General features: G+C 47.7%; 1 long non-coding RNA gene across 2 annotated transcripts in view; it reads right to left on the bottom strand.

The window, feature by feature from the left end:
• Positions 1-21,953, bottom strand: part of LOC131753659 (uncharacterized) — a 71,828-nt gene that overhangs the window by 48,695 nt on the left and 1,180 nt on the right. The gene's annotated exons all lie outside the window — the stretch shown is intronic.

The following is a 21,953-nucleotide window of genomic DNA, read 5'->3' as shown; positions in this document are numbered from 1 at the left end:
TAGTTAGAACCCACATCCTGTGCCCCAGATCTCTGTGCCCTGTGGTTCATCTACAAGCTCGCTCTTGTGACCACCTCCTGCTTTAGCCGCGAGGGTTCCACGGAATTCAAAGCCTGTCCTCCTTGCCTCCAGGGGGTGCTCCTGAGCTCATGGTCCCCCTGATTCTTCCCAATTAAGAGTCTCCCTAGGGCTTCCCTGGTGGCGCAGTGGTTAAGAATCCGCCTGCCGATGCAGGGGACACGGGTTCGAGCCCTGGCCCGGGCAGATCCCACATGCCGCGGAGCAACTAATCCCGTGCGCCACAACTGCTGATCCCGCACGCCACAACTACTGAAGCCCGCGCGCCATGCTCCGCATTAAGAGAAGCCACTGCAATGTGATGCCCACGCACCGCAATGAAAAACACAACGCAGCCAAAAATAAAATACATATTAAAAAAAAAAAAGTCTCCCTAAACATTCCAATATCAAGAAATGTGAGCCCTTTGGGGCAGAAACAACGTAAGGACCTACAGAATCACCGCTTTTCAGAGTCCGAAGAGCTCTAGGGCAGGGAGTGTTTTCCCCGCTGGAAGAGCGTGCAGGCTGTGAGTTTGACGATGGTGATAGGTTGGTGGACCAGGGGGCTGGGACATGTCTCCAGTCTGAATCAAGTCTGTTCAGAAGCTTCACTCATGTTTATTTTCTTCTGCCATTAATCCTTCCTTGTGCCCAAATTTCATGATGTTATTTGAGTGGAATTAAATTGGAACAGCTTACGTTATCTGATTAATGAGAGTCAGCTTTGACTACAGTGGTGAAGCAGTCCAGTCCTGTTAGTGTCATATTCTGCCCGTCAGCCTGTGGTTACATAACGCTGGGAGGGGCTGGGAGACACAGTTGGTCTATTCGTTTATGGATGTAGGTAATTAACCTGAACTTTGTTTTAAAAAATTAGGAGGGCAACACAATGGAATAGTATTCAGCTATGAAAAGGAATGAAGTATGGAGGCATCCTGCAACTTGGATGAACCTCAAAATACCATGCTAGGGACGTCCCTGATGGTCCAGTGGTTGGGACTCTGCACTTCCGCTGCAGGGGGCACGGGTTCGATCCCTGGTCCGGGAACTAAGTTCCCGCATGCCTTGGCGTGGCCAAAAATATACACATATTATGCTAGAGGATACAAGCCAGATACAGAAGGTCACTGACTGCATGATTCTAGTTATAGGAAATGTCCCAAATCGGGGAATCCACCGAAAGGGCCCACAGATGGGTGGTTGCCAGGGGCTGGTGGAGGAGGGGATGGGGAGTGATTGGGAGTGGGGTTTCTTTGAGGAGTGATGGAAATGTTTTGAAATTAGGTAGAGGTGGCGTTTGCACAACATTGAGAATGTACTAAATGACACAGAATGGTTTACTGTAAAGTGGTTAATTTACATTATATGAATTTTACTTAGATTAAAATACATATATATATATAGAGAGAGACAGACAGGCAGTCACAGGGAGTAAGAACTCACCTGATATTGATCTTTTTTTCTTTTTGGCTGCGTTGGGTCTTCGTTGCTGCGCGCGGGCTTTCTGTAGTTGCGGCGAGCGGGCGCTACTCTTCGTTGTGATGCGTGGGCTTCTCATTGCGGTGGCTTCTCTGGTTGTGGAGCACGGGCTCTCGGCGCAAGGGCTTCAGTAGTTGTGGAGCACGGGCTCAGTAGTTGTGGCGCACGAGCTTAGTTGCTCCGCGGCATGTGGGATCTTCCCGGACCGGGGCGCGAACCCACGTCCCCCGCATCGGCAGGTGGACTCTCAACCACTGCGCCACCAGGGAAGCCCATGGCGGGTGGATTCTTAACCACTGCGCCACCAGGGAAGCCCACCTGATATTGAACTTTAATTTTTGTATTAATTCTTTAATGGGTCCAAGTGGTGTATGATCCGAAACTCTTGCCATACGCCTTAGAAGGGTTTTCTGTGTGTATGTTTTAAAAATAACTAGAAGAGGGCTTCCCTGGTGGCGCAGTGGTTGAGAATCCGCCTGCCAATGCAGGGGACACGGGTTTGTGCCCCGGTACGGGAAGATCCCACATGCCGCGGAGCGGCTGGGCCCGTGAGCCATGGCCACTGAGCCTGCGCGTCCGAAGCCTGTGCTCCGCAACGGGAGAGGCCACAACAGTGAGAGGCCCGCGTATCGGAAAAAAAAAAAAAAAAAAAAAAAATAACTAGAAGAGGAACTTCCCTGGAGGTCCGGCGGTTAGGACTCCGCGCTTCCACTGCAGGGGGTACAGGTTCCACCCCAGGTCAGGGAACTAAGATCCCGAGGGCCGTGGCACAGCCAAATAATAATAATAATAATAACTAGAAGACTATGAAGATGAAAGGCATATTTGACAAAAGTTCATGTTCGATAAAGTGGCTCTGAGAACCAGTCAGCAGAGGTTGTTCAGGTCAAGGCCACAGGTGCTAACCGAGAACCCAGTGTTCAAGGCCCGATCCCTCCCCAAATGCGGAGGGGAAGAAGACCCCAGCCCCCTCCAACTGGAGATTCTCAAGGAGGGTGTGGGCACAGGAGCGTACAAAACAGAGTAAGATAAGTGTGCAAATGAAAAGTGTAAACACAGTCTGACCGAGGGTCTAGGCTCCAGGGCCCCTCTGTAGGGGCTGCGTTTGGGACGGGTCTGGGAGGATGACGATGGTGATTTGAGTATTACAGGCAGAAGTATAACGTGATAAATGGGGGCGGGGGGGCAGGAGACGCTGCGGCATCGTCTCCAGCTCGGCCTGAGAAGAATCGCAATTGGGGTGAACCACAAACGTGTGAGGTGGTGTTCTCACTCTCGGTTTCCATCCTAGTCTACAAGTCGACTTTCACTTCAGTCCTGCGTCATTTATCAGGTCCTCAAGCAATGCTGAGCTGTGCGCACGCGCACACGCACGCGCACGCGCACACGCACACACGCACACACGCTGAGTTAGCTATCTCAATATTAAGCTTTCTAACACGCAGGTAGTTTGAGTGAACTCCCTGCCCCTCAAAATCCTTGCCTCCTTGATCCTTAGGCTTATGTTATTTTAACCAAAGGCAAAGACTGTCATTCTATAACTAAAGGTAAAATTTAAAACATAAGTACACTCAAAGAGGTGATGTAGCATAAAAATATCCTAAACAAAGGCACCAAATAAAAAATAGATACATCAGGTTTCATCAAGATTAAATTTTTTTTTTTGCTTCCAAGGAAGCTATCCAGAAAGTAAAACAATGATCCACAAAACGGGAGAAAATATTCGCAACTCTTATACCTGGTAAGGGTCTCATATGCAGAATACGTAAAGAACTCGTATAGCTCAACAATGAAAACACAACCCAGTTGAAAAATGGGCAGAGGATTTGAAGAGACATTTCTCCAAAGACATACAAATGGCCAATAAACACATGAGAAGATGCTCGACATCATTAGTCATCAGGGGAATGCAAATCGTAACCACAGTGAGATAGGAACTCCACAGCCACACTTACGACATGACCAAAAGGCCGACGGGAGCCAGCATTGGCGAGGATGTGGAGAAATGGCGCCCTCAGCTATCGCTGGTGGAGTGTGAAACGGTGCCGCCAATTTGGAGAACAGTTTGGCAGTTTCTCAAAAAGTTAGCCCTCGTTCCCACACCACCCAGCAATTCCACTCCAAAGGATGTAACCAAGAGGGATGAAAACATTTAGATCCACACAAACACCTGTACGGGAATGCTCACGACACTGTTATGCATATTAGCCGCAAGGTGGAAACAACACAAATGTCCATCGGCGGATGAGTGGATACGCCAAGTGAGGAACACAGAATATTCTTCAGCTATACAAAGGAATAAAGTACTGATTCATGCTACAACATAGATGAACCTTGAAAACATTCTTCGAAGTGAAAGAAGCCAGACACAAAACTCGCATACTGTGGGACTCCTTTTAGAGGAAATGTCCAGAAGAGGCCTATCTCTAGAGACAGAAGGTAGCTTAGTGCTGGGGGTGAGGGGAATGACCGTTCAACACAGAGTTTCTTTTAGGGCTGATGAAAGCGTGCTGGAATTAGCGGTAACGGCTGCACAATGTTGGAATATACTCACAAACCACTTAAAAGGAGTGAATTTTATGATATATGTATTATAAAAAAAAAAAAAAAACCAACCCAAACCCCCCAAAACTAAGGTACAAATCACCTTCATCAGCTCCTGAGAGCAAACGTTAGCTGGGAGGATAAGGGCGAAGCAGCAGGAAGTTGCAGGCGCCCAGGCTGGAGAAGTAGACGGGCCCAGACAGGAGGATGGGCCCTCTGCCCTAAACTGCGATCTGTCTTGGGCATTTGGGGCCACCTCTCCTGCCCATCTGTCCTCTCCCACTGCAGAAGGACAGTAACCCGAGCCACGGGAGGGAAAGTAACCCAAATCCACATGCATAGTCTTGGAAGTCATTTCGGGCACCAAAAACCAGACAAGTGACTTTCAAAAAGTGCAACCAACAAAACATGTATCTATTTTCCTCACAGCTAAGAAAGAGAAGGGATAACGGCAAATCCTGGCTTCGGGAAACGTTCGCTTGCCAAAAGATTATCGAAAGCATGTGGTCCCAACTCGACCGCCTGTCTCTCCACACACGTCTCCAGATGATGGAGTGAGCTGGGCGTGTTTACATAAAACACGGTCCTCGGAGCCCAGAAGACGTTTGCTGCCTTCCAGCAGGAGCAATCGGAGGGCCGGTTTGGTTACGTGGCACTGCCCACTTGGGAAGGTAACGTGGCGGCTTAGTGCTGAAGGAGCATCCTTGGGGGAGCTACCAGCTGGGGTCAGGTGGCTGAACCTGGACGTTATAATTACACACCCCCTTGCACGACAAAAGGAGATACCCATTCCATGACCCGAGAGGGGGATTTGCCTTTCAAATTGTTAACAGACCTTGGATCAAGCGAAAAGCTTGGGAGGGGAAAAGCAAGCAGCCTTTGGATGAGTCCAAAGACTCCTAGTCTCTGATGAAACTTCTGCCGTCTTCCCTGCTACACTAGGGTCCAGAGCAATCACTGGGAGTTTAGAGAAGGTCTTTCACTTATGGCTGCGGTTCATGGTACAATTATGCGGCACTGATAAAGAACCACATGCATTGGGCTTCCCTGGTGGCGCAGTGGTTGAGAATCCGCCTACCGATGCAGGGGACGCGGGTTCGTGCCCCGGTCCGGGAGGATCCCACGTGCCGCGGAGCGGCTGGGCCCGTGAGCCGTGGCCGCTGCGCCTGCGCGTCCGGAGCCTGTGCTCCGCAACGGGAGAGGCCACAGCAGTGAGAGGCCCGCGTACCGCAAAAAAAAAAAAAAAAACACATGGATTAATACGCGGGATCAGAACACGTTTTTCTTACAGAGGCACGTGAGAGGAAGTATTTCACAACAGGCCAGGAGGGGACCAAACATTTCAAGTCCGTGGCTTCTTCTGTCTGGGCAAAGAGCGCTGGCCCAAAGATGCGACGAAGCTGGGGGTGTCAGGACGGGGAGTGAAGCTCGCAGACACGGTGGAAAGGTTGGGACCACAAAAGTGGGCTGAGACGGGGAACAAAAATTGCCTCCTGCCGAAGCGTTTGAGAAGTGGCTGCTGCTAAAGTACGTGATTTGAAGATTTTTTTAAAAAATCATGCCACACCGTCCAGCCTCCACCTATAGACACCCCGAAGCAGAGACACACGAGATTAAAGAAGAATTCGGAGCGGTCAGTGACCACAAGACCACACCCCACCTCCTCATCTGGACCACAGGCGCCCCTGCTCTTCTCTGCCTGGGGGGTTTAAGAAAAATGCTGATATTGGTCAGTTTTTAACCCTAACTTAAGTTGTTGTCATTTCCGCCTTTTCTGGACAGTCTCTCTTCTAAGATCTTGGCTTATAAGTTAACCTAAATGCGCCTTCTATTCTTTTCCATTATTTTCCCTGTAACTTCTTGGGGCCTTTTCAGGTTCTGTTGGGGTTCCCTCCAAGCACAGATTCTCGGAGCCTGAGTCATACTATAACGTACCCGCCAGCTCCGTGTGGTCCCAGAGCACTTGAGACGTGACTAATCCCGACTGAGACGTGACTAATCCCGACCGAGAAGTGCGCTAGGTGTTAAAATACATGTCGCCTATCAAAGACTGAGATAATTTAAACTCTTTTAAAATACTGGTCACGGGTTGAAATGGTACAATTTGGGGTAAATGGGGTTCAATAAAATATATTATTAAAATCAATTTCATCTGTTCCTTTTTTAACGTGGCTGCTAGAAAATTTTAAGTTGCACCTATGGCTCACATTGCACTTCTATTGGACAGAGCTGCTTGGAGCTTTTAATACATGGCAGCACATGGTGACTCTCTAGGAGGAGACTGTAGTATGCAGGGCTTCCAAACACATATGACCACACAACCATTTATCACATGGCATCTTGCTCTAGTTATATATTGATTCTCCTTCACAGGTCCCCCAAACATAATCACGTCCATTAATTCCCATGAGTGGCTTGGAATCCTGTTCAGTGAATGACAGTAGCTGCAGTGCTCAGCCCAGAAGTGCACGTCCCAAAGAAATTCATTTATGGGGAGAGAAAAAGCAGCTGAGGCCTTTTGAGGAGGTAGCTTGTGATTCTGACCGCTTTAACATGGTCAAGATCAGCAGGGTAACTTTTCTGTCGGTGTTCGACGTGAGGGCAGTTTTAACAAAACCAAAATGAAAGCACCTTTTCTCATTTCACCATATCCCACAGCACCTGATATTTGGAAGGTACCCAATCCAATGCCCCACGTCATATTCTAGATTAGGGACCAAATATCCAGCCACTAATAATTTACTGAGATATCTCCCGAATGTCCACTATGTGTCAGGCTCTTGTTTCATGTTCACCAACAAGCTTACTCAGTTGGTACTATTATGACCAGTCCAATTTCATAGGTGCTGGAAAGATCAGAGAGGTTGGACCACCTCTCTGAGGTCACACAGCTGGAGGGAGGGGCTGGTATGTGTCTCCACTATACTTTGCTGCCTCTGGGAAGTGGAGGGACTTACAAATATAATACATCAGACCTAATAGTTCAGCTCTTGCAGATAGTAATGTACAGTGTTTGCAATAGACAAATGACTGCTTTAATACGCTCAAAAGTAATATAATTGTTTTAAACAATTTTAGAGCATTATAGTAACAAAATGGAAATGGAAACGGCCAGAAAAACCCTTGCTTTTCCACTTTTTCATACCTACAGGTGGAAGTTTGCTGTGATGTTTATTTTAGTTTACTTACATCTACATACTGGACATCCTTGTCTTTTGTGAGTTTACATATTAGAGTTTCCGTTTGCAGAAATGGGAACAAGACTCTCTTGTAAAAATCTTTGAGATTTTCAGATTTCAGGGCCAAGTCAAAGAGAGATTGGAGTTATATTCAGCTGTGATTTCTACCCGGCACCCCCAGATCATTTAACGTTTTGAAGATGTTTGGCTATTAGTTAATTCCTACATTTTCAGGAGGTAGAGAAGGAAACCGAAGCACAGAACGGAGGGAAGCGTCCTTCCCTGGGCCAGAGCTGACTCCAGCAACAACGATCCTGACTCAGAGCATTAGGTTATGCTCCCTCCTACTGGCCAGAGTGAGACTGCACAAAACACACTGGGAGGAGAATTGTAATTCAGCGCTTCTCAACTTATTCACCATAGACTCTTTCTAACGGGAAAAATATATATCTTAAATATACCTACAGTCCGTAGATTGAAAAAACACCACTCTAAATCATGCAAATAAGGAAGTTCAAATAGCAACCAAGCCTTAAATTCAAAGAGGTGCCTTCAGTTTCCACGGGAGATCCTGCAAGGCAATTAACCTTTGTTCCCAGGTTAGGTACTTCCTGTAGTTCCTGCAAAAAGTCTGGCAGTGAGGATGTCCTTGTATCAGATAAGGCGTCTCTCTACTTAACTTTTGGTGCTGATTCTAACTCCATGCCCACAGAAACATACTCCTCCCTTGGTTTCTGTGATACTGTACTTACCCCTCTTCTTTGCCATCTATACCTTTCTGTCTTTCCTCCTCGAAAATGGAGAGGACATCTTTGCCCTGTTTCAGCCTCCCGTCCTCTTACACTTTCTTGTAATGAGATCTCCTCACTCTGACAGCTTCCAGTCAGAACTTCTCTGTCAACCCTTCCCGCTTTCAGCGCCTTCACAGGCAGAATCAGTCTTTCTCTCCTCCAGGCAAACACACCACCCTATCCTGAACTCTGTCGCCTTGTATAAACAAGGCATCTGTCTCCCCCTCTAGTCCTCCAGTAATTTGAGGACAGAAGACCACGTCTTAGACACTTTGGAACAATACCCTTATTGATATCACCTGAGCTTGAAAGTATGCTCAGCGACTAAGATGTCTGAATAAGACAATAAGTTAAGTTCATGACTTAATAAGACAAATACATAAAACACTGCAGTACAAAATGAAATGGGAGAGATAAATGGCAGGTTACAGAAGCTGATAAGAGCCATGGACTAGGAGAGCACAAAGGAAGAAGCAATGGCCTCCAGCTAGAGAGAGAAGAAAGGGCATTTGAGGCTGATCTGAAATGATAAGTATGTATGGGGGTTGAAGCGGGGAGACTGGAGCTGTCATATATGGAAACGACTCCAGACAGAAGAAATCCAAATAAAAGAAAATAAAATACAAGTCTCTGAGACAGGAAAGTGTGAATATCTTCTATGAGCAAGGAAAAGTGCTGTTTCTTCCAGTCTTCTTTCAGGAGGGAGAGAGAGAAAGGCAGATAGGGTCAAGTCACTGAGGGTCTTAAATGTGAAACTAAGAAGAGTAGTAGGATGTCTTGAGCAGGCAGGAGCTGGGATGGAGTGTCCGTGGGCCCGTGGAGCACAGACACTCCGGTACCCAGGTATCCAACTGAGTCCAACTTGCCCTTGGGTGCTGTAGCACTTCTGGGAAAATGACTTGAACTCAGTCAGCCCCAGGAGTTTGGACATATGTAGACAGAGGACCTGGTGTGAGCCGCTTCGAGGGGGGGGGGGGTCCATGGAGGCTGAGTCTGACTAGGAAACCAGGCAAGCCCCGAGGCTGAGCGTGGGGAGGGGACAGGGGAGGGAGTCCCAAGCGCCCCAGGGCAGCGGGCACCAGAACTGGGGTGGTGTATGCAACCTTGATGAAAGGGCATTTTCTTCACCTCTGCGAGACTCTGGGACACGGGCCACTTTTGGAGGGACACCCCCTGCCCACCTCCACCTCAGATGGGGTGTACAAAGGAGATGGCATTCTCTTATCTATATAAGAGCAATGATTTCCAAATTTGAGCATGCACCAGAATCGCCTGGAGGGCTCGTGAAACCGCCCCATATGCGGCCCCACCCCCATAGCATCTGAGTTAACAGGTCTGGGGGGGCGCCCCCAAATTTGCATTTCCAGTAAGTTCCGAGGTGAGGCCGATGCTGTTAAGTTCAGGGGCCTTTCTTTGAACACCGTTGTGCAAGGACGTCCCTGGGAGGAAAATGCTGTCTAAGGGTAGCACCCATGCCTGGGCCGTTCATCATGGAGTTCCCAGAGCCTAGCAATGTGCCTGAGACATAAAAGGACCTCCAGAAATAGAAGGCTAAGAGCTGGTCCTGAACGAATGCAAGGTCAGGGAGCACGTGACACATAAAAGCCCAATCACAGAGGGAGAGACTGCCCCCCCCAACCCCCGTCTTCAGACGGAACAATGTCGAGATGGGTGTAACACCTATTTTGTTTTAACATTTAATGAGTTTTCTTAGATTTTTTTTTTTTTTAATAAAATGTCACAGATAGAGTTCTACCACAGCTACCACCTCAGACTTTCCTCCTCTCCCTCCCAGCAGGTAAGCATATCTTGCATTCAGTGTGATTCCTTCTCATCTTTGTCTTTATGAATTGATCATATATATACATATTCACTATGTTTAATGCTTTATTTAGTTAGTTATGATTATTTAATATTTTTAAATGTCACGAGCACATCATCTAATGCATTTCGTGGTGCACCTAATTCTTTTCATTATGGGGTTTTTTTTTTCCCCTTAAATTGCGGTAAAATAGATATAACTTAAAATTTGCCATTTTAAGTATACAGTTCAATGGCATTAAGTACATTCATTTTGTTGTGCAAATATCACCGACCCATCCGTCTCTGGAACTTTTTCCTCTTACTGAATTAAAACTCCATACCCATCAAACACTAATTCCCTTAACATTATGTTTTCACGGTCCTTCAACTGGATACATTGACTTGTTCTACCACTGTAACTGCTATACAGCATTCCATGAGAGGACTGTGCAACCTTTATTTTCCCACCTCCTTTTTGATGGAGATTTAAATTATTTCCAACTTGCAGCTATTACAAATATCCTGATATTTAACTCTTTCTTTGTACATATATCCTCCTAGGAGAGGAATGAATAAGAATCAGAGGATATTTCCATCTTTACTAGAGAGCATTCAATCCCTCCCCAAAATGGCTATACAAATTTCTATTCCTGCCATTAGCATAAGACAGCCCCAATTTCCCCGCACTCCTGATAACATTTGGCCTCACTGGACTTTTAATTTTGCCAATCTGGTGGATATAAAATAGTGTCACATTTTCATTCTTTTTTTTTTTTTGCGGTATGCGGGCCTCTCACTGCTGTGGCCTCTCCCGTTGCGGAGCACAGGCTCCGGACGCGCAGGCGCAGCGGCCACGGCTCACGGGCCCAGCTGCTCCGCGGCACGTGGGATCTTCCCGGCCCGGGGCACGAACCCGTGTCCCCTGCATCGGCAGGAGGATTCTCAACCACCGCGCCACCAGGGAAGCCCTCTTTTTTTTTTTTTTTAAGTGAAACCAAGCTTCGCATGCAGTTTCAAAAATATATTTATTATTTCATTTTTTTGGCTGCGTCGTGTCTTAGTTTTGGCACTCAGGATCTTTCGTTGCGGCGCGCGGTCTCTTTGTTGCAGAGCCTGGGCTTCTCTCTAGTTCTGGCGCACAGGTTTTCTCTCTCTAGTTGCGGTGCGCGGGCTCCAGGGAGCGTGGGCCCTGTAGTTTGTGGCGTGTGGGCTCTCTCTAGTTTAGGCGCCTGAGCTCAGTAGTTGTGGCGCGTTGGCTTAGTTGCCCCATAGCATGTGGGATCTTAGTTCCCCTCAGGGATCGAACCCGCGTCCCTTGCATCGGAAGGTGGATTCTTAACCACTGGGCCACCAGGGAAGCCCTTCAGTGGCATCCTCCTGATTTCTGGTTAGGTTGAGCATCTTTTCATGATTTATTAGCAACACAAATGTCCTCTTTTCTGAATTCCCTGTTCATATCTTTACCACTTTTTCTATTGGTTTGTTTTTTCTTTTTGATTCATAGGAGTTCTTCACATACTTTAGAAAGTCTTCCTTTGTTGATTACGTGTTACAAATATCTACTCCCACTCTGTGGCTTGCCTCTTGGTGTAAGTATCTTTTTTATTCCACATAAATTTTAATTTCAATATAGCCAAATTTATCATTTTTTTTTCTTTTTACTTGATGCTTTTTGCAACTTAGTTAAGAGCTCCTTCTTGTTCTGAGGACATAAAGAGAAACTTACAATTTCTTTGATAAGTGTTGATTTTTGTGTGTGTGAGTATGTGTGTGAAGGCATTAATTTATTAAATCTATGCATTTTAACATGCATTTTAATGTGTATGGGGGTTGGGACCACAGTGTGGAAGCAGAGACATCAGTTTGGGGACTGTCTTAGTTTGGGATGCTATAACAAAATACCATAGACTGGGTGGCTTAAACTACAAATATCCATTTCTCTCAGTTCTGGATGCTGGGAAGTCCAAGATCATGGTACTGGCAGATTCAGCATCTGGGGAGAACCCTCTTCCTACTTGTAGATGGCCACCTTCTTGCTGTATCTTCACATCACAGAGGGGGAAGGCTCTGGTCTCTTTCTCTTCTTATAAGGGCACTAATCCCATCATAGGGGCCACACACACATGACCTCATCTAAACCTAATTACCTCCCAAAGGCCCCATCTCCTGATAGCATCACATTGGGGGTTAGGGCTGCAACATATGAATTTTAGGGGGACACAAACATTCAGTCCATAGCTGAGACCATTGCAAGTCATTCAGGCAAATGAAATATGACCTTAGGAAGAACCGGTGGAGGAAAACAATGAATGGATTTGAGCAATATTCGGTAAAGTAGAATCAACAGGAAGCCAGACCCAGCAGAGGAAATCACCACCAACAAATTGTCAGGGGTGCACACCCATTTTAAACGAATCACAGAATCTCCAGGTAGAAAAGGATCTTAAGGCTCATCCAGTACAACCACCCACGTGTTGTTTGGACCTGGCCACCAAGCATGGAGATGGAAACATGCCTGCTCACTCTCTTTGAAGAAAACTGTACCACCGCAGCCAGGCAGACTGGCTCAGCTCAGAGAAGTTCAAGCCAAGGAGGGCCAAACCTGAACCACATCCCAAACCAGACATGGTCCCTGCATTCCAGATGTGGGTGCCCTGAGAAACTTAAACTAAAACCGGTTTCTGCCTCCGCCGTTATTTATTTATTATTCCTCACTCGTATCCTGTATGTCTAGTTTCGTGTCTGCAGGCCCCGAGGCCAGGTCCACCTCTGAGCTGTGTCCAGCACAAGCCTCACTCATTGCAACACAGAGCAAGTGCCAGACGAGGACAGGAACCCTCGGGTAGGATGAACTCAATCTGTAATTCTTTTCCCAAGCAGCCTCACAGCAGAGGAGGTAATTAAGGGAGATGGTGTATTTGGGAGCAAAGGGCGAAGTCAGCCACGGATTAAGTATGGGGAACAAAGAATGTGAATAAATAGCTGCTCCTCTGCTGGCAGAACAGTGAACTCTAGTCCACTTAGGGCTTTGGTTCTGGAGCCAATTTTTGTTTCACCAATTGTGAGAGCAGGAAATAGACAGGAAGCCTGAATCTTATATCTGCACAGACACGTCGTCTCTACCTGTGTTCTCTGCTTCTCCCCTTCCTCACCTCTTTCTCTCTTTTTTCCTCCCCCAGCAAATACTAGGGAGAATTGGGCTTTGAACACTCATCATTCATTACAATATGACTTAGACACTAGGGGGCAGGGGAGAGCCAATTACATGTAATTCAGAAAAGCGGGAAGAAATGCACCCGAGCCAAGTAACCAAGACCTTTCATTTATTATATTGCAGAACCAACCCCTGAAGGACAGGAAGCTGGAAATGGCTGGGATAGGATCTCTGGCCAGAGGGCAAGAGCAGCTTTCCTTAATGGAAGAGGGAATGGAGCGGTGGAGGGAAAAACTGGAAAATGAATCAGGAGTGGATGGCTCTCAAGGTCTCAGGATTTAGGGGGAGCGGGGGGGGGGGGGAGTAATCTATGCATTTTTGGAAATTATGTGCAAAACCTCACTCATTTTAATCAGTGGAGACAGGAAGAGAGAGTGATGTGAAAATGCAGTTAAAGAAAATAAACTGGTTTTATTTCCCTCCGTGTTATCTCTCATGTATCAAAGAGACAAAGGGAAAACTTAATTAATTTTGTAGCCTTTGCTACTCTTGGGGTGCAAACAATGAAATCTTCACTTTATAGCACCAAATGAATCACTTTTGTGCTTAAGAAAAATGGGATTCGCCAGGGACACCACCACAGCATAGTGGGATCTTGTGGAATGTGGCTAAATCGGGGGTGGTGCAGAGCCAGAATTTCGGAAAGTATCGCATTGTTAATTGTATTTCAGTGGAGAGTACCCTCCTCCACCGATGACACTCAGAGCCATGCATGCGGGGTGCTGCAGGAAGTGGGTCTCAGGGGGAGCCCCAGGCTTGGTGGGGAGAGGGGAGACCCTCCAGGGGGCTTGCAGGGGACTTCTTAACTATGGGGTCTACTCCCACGAGCTTCCTTCCTTTTGAAATAACCGATTCACTTCTTCTTAAGTCAAACACCATGACTTGAATTTCTTGTGACCTTTTTTTCTTGCCGAAAAAGCTATGGTTTTTACCAAAGATTGTAAAAGACCACTGAAGAAAATAAATGATTATTGTAATGACTGTAGCATTAGTGAACCAATGGAATAATAACGCACTGCCTATATTTCCGTTTGCTCCTCTCAATTCAGATTCTGTTCTCCCCCAGCACTTGCCACCATATTACTCAGTTTGGGGGGGTGGATCACAGACCCCTCCGGGGAGCTGATAAAAGCTAGGAACTCTCTTCCCAGAATTGCACAAGTAGGTACAATTTTGCACGTAATTTCAGAAGGTTCATAGATCTTCCCTTGCCCTTCCTCTCCAAAAAAAAAAAAGAAAGAAAGAAATCCCTGAGACCTTGACTTAGCACTTGGTATTACAGCAATTCTCTTCCATTGATTGGGATCTTGACCTGTTCACAGAGTCCCAACACTGAGCACAGCGCCTGCAAACTAATAGCTGCTCAAGGATAAGGCTTATTGTTCACCTGACTTTTCAGGCAAGAATGATGGAATGAGGGACTTCCCTGGTATCCAGTGGCTAGGGCTCCATGCTCCCAATGCAGGGGGCTGGGTTTGATCCCTGGTCAGGGAACTAGATCCTGCATGCCACAACTAAAGATCCCATGCTGCAACTAAAAAGAAAAAAGAGATCCCGCATAAGGTAATAAAGATCCCGTGTGCCACAACTAAAAAAAAAAAAGAGATCCTGCTTGCAGCAACAAAGATCCCTCACAGCCAAATAAATAAATAAATATTTTTTAAAAAAAAAGAATGGTGAAATGATATTTAAAAACAGGGAGAAGGGCTTCCCCGGTGACGCAGTGGTTGAGGGTCCGCTTGCCGATGCAGGGGACACGGGTTCGTGCCCCGGTCCGGGAAGATCCCACGTGCCGCGGAGCGGCTGGGCCCGTGAGCCGTGGCCACTGAGCCTGCGCGTCCGGAGCCTGTGCTCCGCAACGGGAGAGGCCACAGCAGTGAGAGGCCTGCGTACCGCAAAAAAAAAAAAAAAAAAAAAAAAGAAAGAAAGAAAACAGGGAGAAAGCATGTTTATGTCACTCAAGAAAAAAATATATGATTGGCCTTTAAGCTGTTACCATTTTTACTGGGATTTGGATCACTGGAAAATTTCATAGTGTGAAAAAAGAGCCAGTTTCTCTTATATAGACAGGGATCTGCAGCCTTAGCCCTTGAGAGAGTTAGATTGATCTAGAAAGATGTGTAGTTACAAGAATAAGCCTAGGGACTTCCTTGGTAGGACGGATTAAGAATCCACCTGCCAATTCAGAGGTCCCAGGTTCGAGCCCTGGTCCGGGAAGATCCCACATGCCACGCAGCAACTAAGCCCGTGCGCCACAACTACTAAGTCTGCACCGCAACGAAGAGTAGCCCCCACTCGCCACAACTAGAGAAAGCCCACAAGCCTGCACACACACACACACACACACACACACACACACACACACACACACACAAAGAATAAGCCTAGATAGATGCCTAGGGGAAAACAGAGAACGCCCCCAAAAGATCAGGATGCAGCTAAAATCTGCCTTAGGGATCTTGTTCCGTTCTAGAACCTGCCCACCAGGACGATGCTGGCTGTGAGGGGGTCGACAGAGAGTGGTTCAAGGCACAGACGCTACTTTGCTTTCCAAAGAGAGCTGCCAAGGCCCCACCTTTCCCTCCCAGGCTCTGAATTTATTACCTCTGGATCTGAATTTCTGCCCCGCTCCGCCCCCCACAGAAACCTACCTTCAGTCGGGGTTCTGACGCTTGCCCCCAGGCCCTAAGCCCTGCTAGCAGACAGTTCCAGGGCTGCAAAGCCTGGCCTGCCGGGCGTGATGGGCGGTGCGAAGGAACACTCGTGTTATCTGCTGGGGAACAAGGGATGGCCCAGTGGATCCTAGTCTGGCCTGGGCTGAGAGGGAGGGAGAGGGGAGAGCAAGGTGTCCAGAAGGGGTCATCCTCATGGAACGGAGCATTTGTCCTCCCTGCCTCGAGGTGGAGTGTTTAAGGGATAATATCTCGGGCATCTGTGCGACCTCAGCCGTGGTCCAGCAGACTGTGACCCTTTCGGTCAGGCCTCATTTGTGTGAGAGGACAATGCAGATGGACAGCACCCCACTAGGGGGAGGGGGAAGGTAGCTGCAGGAGGGTAAACCATCCTGCTATTTGCGGCGGTGGTGGGGGGGAGACATAAGAAGCAGGCTGCGTTCTCAGTCACTTGACAACTACTCAGTGAGTGCCTGCGTCTTTGAGTGTGGACTTGGGAGAGAGATGGCCCGGGTTCAAATCCAAGTCCTCCACTTTCTGCCGCCGCGACTCTGGACAAGGTACTCACTGTCTCTGTGCCTCTATTTCCTCGCCTATGAATGGATAATAATGGTACCTACTTCGTCCGGTTGTTGTGAGGATTGAGTGAATTTATCTGTGCCGCGCTCTTAGCAGCCTGCGTGGCTTGCACACAGCACGCGATTTGAAGTGTTAACTGTTGTCACTTTGTTGAACCCATAGCCATGGTCCTTGCCTGCATGGAACTGACAGCCCATGAGGAAAGCGGAACAAACACTGTACAGTCCACCCACTAAACTTAGCTACCGGAGCATCCACACCTGCTTCCTCTTCTGTCTCCAACCAGGTGCCAGAATGCCTCGCCCGCTCCCCTCCTTCCAGGATCTTGTTCTACCAGCTCCCCTTCCTCATTCCTCCTACATCTTCAGTCTCCTTTGCTTTGCTTTACGCACCTGTGCAAAGCTTTTCAGGTTATAAAAAACACACCCCTCCTCCCGCTCAAGTAAATGTCTCTCTTCTTCTGCCCCTTCCACAGCAGGCTTCTTAAAAGAGGTGTCTACACCCATTATCTGCACTTGCCAACCCACACACTCCTCGGCCCCCTACAACCCGTCTCCCACCGGTACTTAAGTACCCCAAGGCCACTAAATCCAATGATCTATTTTTGGCCCTTCTGTCGATTTTCTGTAGCACGTGACAAGGTTGACTCCTCCTACCTTCTTACAATTTTCATCCCCCAATTCCAGAGTAACCCTCCTGTCACTCCTACCACAGGCCAGAGAATGCCCCAAGCACTGGGAGGCAAAAGTATTCAGTCTCCCCAGGAGCTCGCGGCTTTTAGAGGGAGGGGGGAGCGGGGGGAGGTGTGGAGGAGAGATTAGGTACATGAAGGACCAAAATAGGAGGCGCAGCTGGTTCCTTCAGGACGCTCAGGGGAGGGTCCATTTCCTTGCCTTTTCCAGCTTCTGGAAGCTGCTCACATTGGTTGGTTTGTGGCCCCACCTCACTGTGACCTCTGCTTCCTTTGTCACAATTCTTCAGGGTCTCTTGCCTTCCTTTTTTTCTGTATAAGGATTCTGGTGTTACATTGGTCCATCCAGATAATCCAGAAAAATCTCATCAAAAAAAAAAAAAAAAAATCCTTAATGGGACTTCCATGGTGGTCCAGTGGTTAAGACTCTGAGCTTCCACTGCAGGGGTCATGTGTTCGATCCCTAGTCAGGGAACTAAGGGTCCGCATGCTGTGTGGCACGGCCAAAAAAAAAAAAAAATCCTTAACCACATCTGCAAAGTCCGTTTTGCTAGGTAAGGTAACACAGTCACAGGTGATTAGGATGTGGATATCTTTGGGGACCACTATGCTGCCTACCATAGATGGAGTTCTCCCTGGAGCAGCCAGACAACGCTTCAGAGAGAAGACTCTCAGAGGGGAATTTTATAGGGTTAGTTCTTATCTGCCAGAAGGGGAGATAAGGTGATACAAGCAAAGGACTAGCGCCTGCCAAGAGGCCAAATGTAGAAAGAGAAGGTGAGCCTGGAGATCTGTAAGCACCCAGCATGGTTGCATGGCTGAAGAACAGGAAGAGGGGACCTTCTAGAGATCATACGAGAGAGGAAAAGTAGAAGCTGGATCGTGGAGTGTTTTTTGTTTTTTTTTTAAACCATATTGAGTCTGAAAGGTATCTGAAATGCATTTACTCGGCCAATGCCATTACTTTAAACTGTGCTATTTTCTCTTTAAAACGTTCTTTAGGGACTTCCCTGGTGGTCCAGTGGGAAAGACTCCGTGCTCCCAATGCAGGGGGCCCGGTTGGATCCCTGGTTGGGGAACTAGATCCCGTATGCACGCCACAACTAATAAGAGTCCGCTTGCTTCAACTTAAAAAAGATCCTGCCGGCCGCAACTAAGACCGGGTGCAGCCCAAATAAATAAATAAACCTTGGGAATGATCATTAAAAATAAATAAATAAAATAAAGCAAATATTCTAAAAAAAAAAACAACTTTAAGTTGACTCACTTTTTGTCCTAAAGAATAATGCCCACAAAATCACAGGTTTTATCCGTTAGTTATATCTTTCCAGTGAGTGTTAAAATGTGTATGTAACTATAAAATGTTCTTCCCTGTACCCCCTAAAATCACACACACCCATGAATAAGTACCATACTTTGAGAAATGGAGCCAGAGGCACGGAAACCACCTAAAGGTTTTGAGCAGGGAGAGAAAGAACTGATCGGGGTTGCCTCGGATCAATATCATTCCCGTAGCATTAATCACTTTGGACTGAACGGAGACCGGTGAAAATCACAGCAGAAAGCCTGTAAACTAGGAGACTTCCACAGTAGTTGAGGGGAGAGATGAGACATGAACAGAGACAGGGACTGTGGGAGGGGCTTGGAGGGTTTGGATGTGAACAATATCAAGGCTGTAGAGCTGACGGCTAACAGTGGAGACGAAATGGAAAGGGAGCAGCTGGGGATGACGGCCAGGGTTTAGCATGTGCAGTGCAGCAGATACCCGACCATCCACCAAGATGGCAAATAGAGGGGGAGTTGATGGGCGGGGGAGGGGGGCAGGGTTGGAAGGAAAAGAATTGCTTTGGTCTGGAACGTGCTCGATTTGAAGCGTCTGTGGAACACTCATGTAAGTTCTTGAATGCCTGTGTCTGTGGCTCTGGGGACTGGGGCATCATAGAGAGCCGAGCTCTCCAGTAGAAATAGGCTGTGAGCAACCGATGTCATTTTAAATGGTCAGGTGGCCATATTTTTTTAAAAAGTAAAGAGATAAAATGATATATTTTATGTAACGTAACATATCCAAACTATTCTATTTCAAGATGATCAATAGAAACATCGCAAAGATATTTTACATTTTTTCATTTTAAGTATTCAAAACCCAGTGCATTTTTGACAGAGAGCACATCTCAGCTGGGACATTCCAGGCACTCAAAACGCACCACGGAGTGTTACCGTATTTATTGGACAGCACGGCTCTAGAAGCACTTGCTGCAGGCAGGCCAGGGTGATCAGACGTTTACCTGGGGGGTGGTAGAGGCTGAGGACCCCGATCAGATACTGAGGGTGATCAGATTTGCTAAAACTGGATTTTACAAGGAAGTGCACAGATGGGTCTAGGAGAAGGTTCAGGAGCCTGACTGAAGTTTCGTCAAGCAAATCATCTTTGTCACAATTCCACCCATGACACCTGATCAATATAATCTTTGGAGTGGGGCTGGTAAACGTGTGTTTTTAACAAGCCTCCACCAGGTGATGCAACCCAGGAGAACCATCTTTCAGGTGGAGCCAGTAGGACCTGAGAACTCAGGGCAGATGGTTCCCAACAGGATGGGGCTCTGAAGAGCCGCCAGGGGAAGAAGACTCATAGAAAGAAAAAAAAACGGTTGGGGGGAAGCAAAGAGAGAGGCGTGTGTTTAGGGCAAAGGAAGGGAAGGAGGAGAGCTCTGGTGGAGTATCTGTTCCCAACACTGTGGCCTGGCTCCAGGCTAATCAAGGCAGCGTGGCTTAGACCAGAGTCTACAAACTCCGCTCGGGAGAATCTGACTCAAGCTGTCCTGGAGCTGCCGGAGAGCTCCAACCCCAGGTCCTGGGGGAGGAAGGAGTGGGTTCTGAGGACGCTCGCCTCCCACACAAAGCAGGCATCCGCCTCTTGCTGGCCCAGACATTCTGCTTTGAAACTCCGCAGGGCTCTGTCCAAGGTCTCTTCCTTTTCCTTCCTCTACTCTCACTCCTGGTTAATCTCACCCCTTTCGGGGGCTGCAGACTCCATTTACATGCTGAGGGTGCCCACATTTGCATCTCAGACTCAGAGCCCACCCCTACTCCAAGGGCCAGACCTAGTTTTACCAATTGCCTTCTGCCTGGAGTATCTGGCGGGCGCCCGAAATTTAACATTTCCAAAGCTGAACTAACAACCCCCAAACCTGTTTGCTTGCTAATAAGTTCCTGTTTCAACTAGTAGCCTCACTACTCACCCGGTTCCCCACAAACTAGAAATCTGGGTGTCATCTTACGCCTCTTCCTCCAACCAAACGCGAAATCACCTGAAATTCCTTCCTTTGTCTGTATTCCTGCAACTTCAGTTCGGATACCCTCGGCCCCTTGCTTGACTAGTAAAATTCCCTCCTCACTAGAGATGTGGCCCCATATTCTCCCTTCTGGGAGAGGGCATCCTCCCAAATGTGGTACAGCCTTCTTTTACAAGCTAAACTTGTAAAACCCAAATCCGACACTCTGCTACTACGGCAGAAACAGCAAACTCCTCGGCATGAAACGTGTATCCGCACAGAGGGCCCTACTCACCTCTGTTGTCAGCTTCCCCCTATCCCCAAAATCTTTTTTTCTAGTTGTGACCTTTTTTTGCTAAAAAATACACACAACATACCAAAATGCCCCCCAAACAACTCACAGAATCGATTTTAAAAGGGAGGAGATGAGGGGAGTTGAGATATCTGTATCCTCCTTCCCTGATTCCGAAGGGCTGCAGTGTTGCCTGGGGGTTGCCTGTACCTGCGACTCCGCAGGCGATTCAGAGGCAAATCTAGGTTTGTCAACCAGTGGGTTATGCCACTCTGACAACAGTCCAACACATCAAAGAATCCAGGCTACTATGTTCTTTCCCAACTTCCTGTAGGGCTGCAGAGAAAAGAGAGAGGAGCCTGCATCAGCCTGCTCTCCTAGACTGCATCACGATTGCATCCTCACCTAGATCAAAACCCTGGGAAATTGCCAAGCAGAAATTTTAAGAATGAAAAGGGCATCTGCGTAGCCTACAAACCTGACAACAGAACCTACAGTACCTTTCGGTTAAAAAACACTCCTGCCCCAAAATACATTTGGAAAACGTTGAACCACTCTAGAAAACTTTGATCGGCATTCCCTCCTTCACTTCTCGGTTTTAAGGGGAGCCCTAAAAGACGTCATAGGAAAGCATTTTGCTTTATTTTATTCAGCAGTGCCTTAGAAAGTTGAAAACCTGAAAAAAGTAATCTCAGAAGCTGAATCGCTCCTATGGGTGTCCATTCAAACACAAACAGTATTAGACTGCCATGTTTACTTGAACCCGTGGAGAGAAAACAAAGTAACTGAGGAACCTTAAGCTTTGACTTCCTACCAAGCACATGAAACGTTCAAGAAACTTCGCAGGACGTGTGCACGTTCACTAAGGGCTCATATTAACTCCCGAGCCAGGCTGAACAATAGAAGGGAGACTCGTTATTAACGAAACGCGCCGTCTGTGTTTCGAAGTCCTTCATCGCAGCAGAGGGGGCCTTTCCTCTGCTCCGATTCGATTTTCAAATTGTTTCCACGCTCATTGTCTGCCGGTGGGAACAACGGCAGCGCTCGCGGGAGCAGGTATAGCGTCCCGCAGAATGCAGCGCGGTTGAGCCCGGCCACGTTTGGGGACATTCCCGGCCCTTCCAGCGGATCAAGGAAAAGGAGGTGGCCCGGGCGCCAAAGGCTGCTGCCAATGCAACTCGCAACTTTTGAAATCAATCCTTTTTGCATCATGCAACGGATGCCACCTCTCCTCGGGCTTGCAACCCCCCACCCCTCCCCCGAGACCAATCATTGCCGCGCTCGGGCCTGCACATCGCCCCCGCCCCCTTGCCGGGCCGCACTCAGCTACCGAGCCGCTCTGGCCGCGGCCCGCCGCCTCTTAAAGGGAGGGAGCCGG

The sequence above is a fragment of the Kogia breviceps genome, chromosome 3 (assembly GCF_026419965.1).
Source record: "Kogia breviceps isolate mKogBre1 chromosome 3, mKogBre1 haplotype 1, whole genome shotgun sequence".
NCBI classification, from domain to species: domain Eukaryota; kingdom Metazoa; phylum Chordata; class Mammalia; order Artiodactyla; family Physeteridae; genus Kogia; species Kogia breviceps.
The sequence above is the reverse complement of the archived record's forward strand: the minus strand, read 5'-3'. Positions and strand labels throughout refer to the sequence as shown.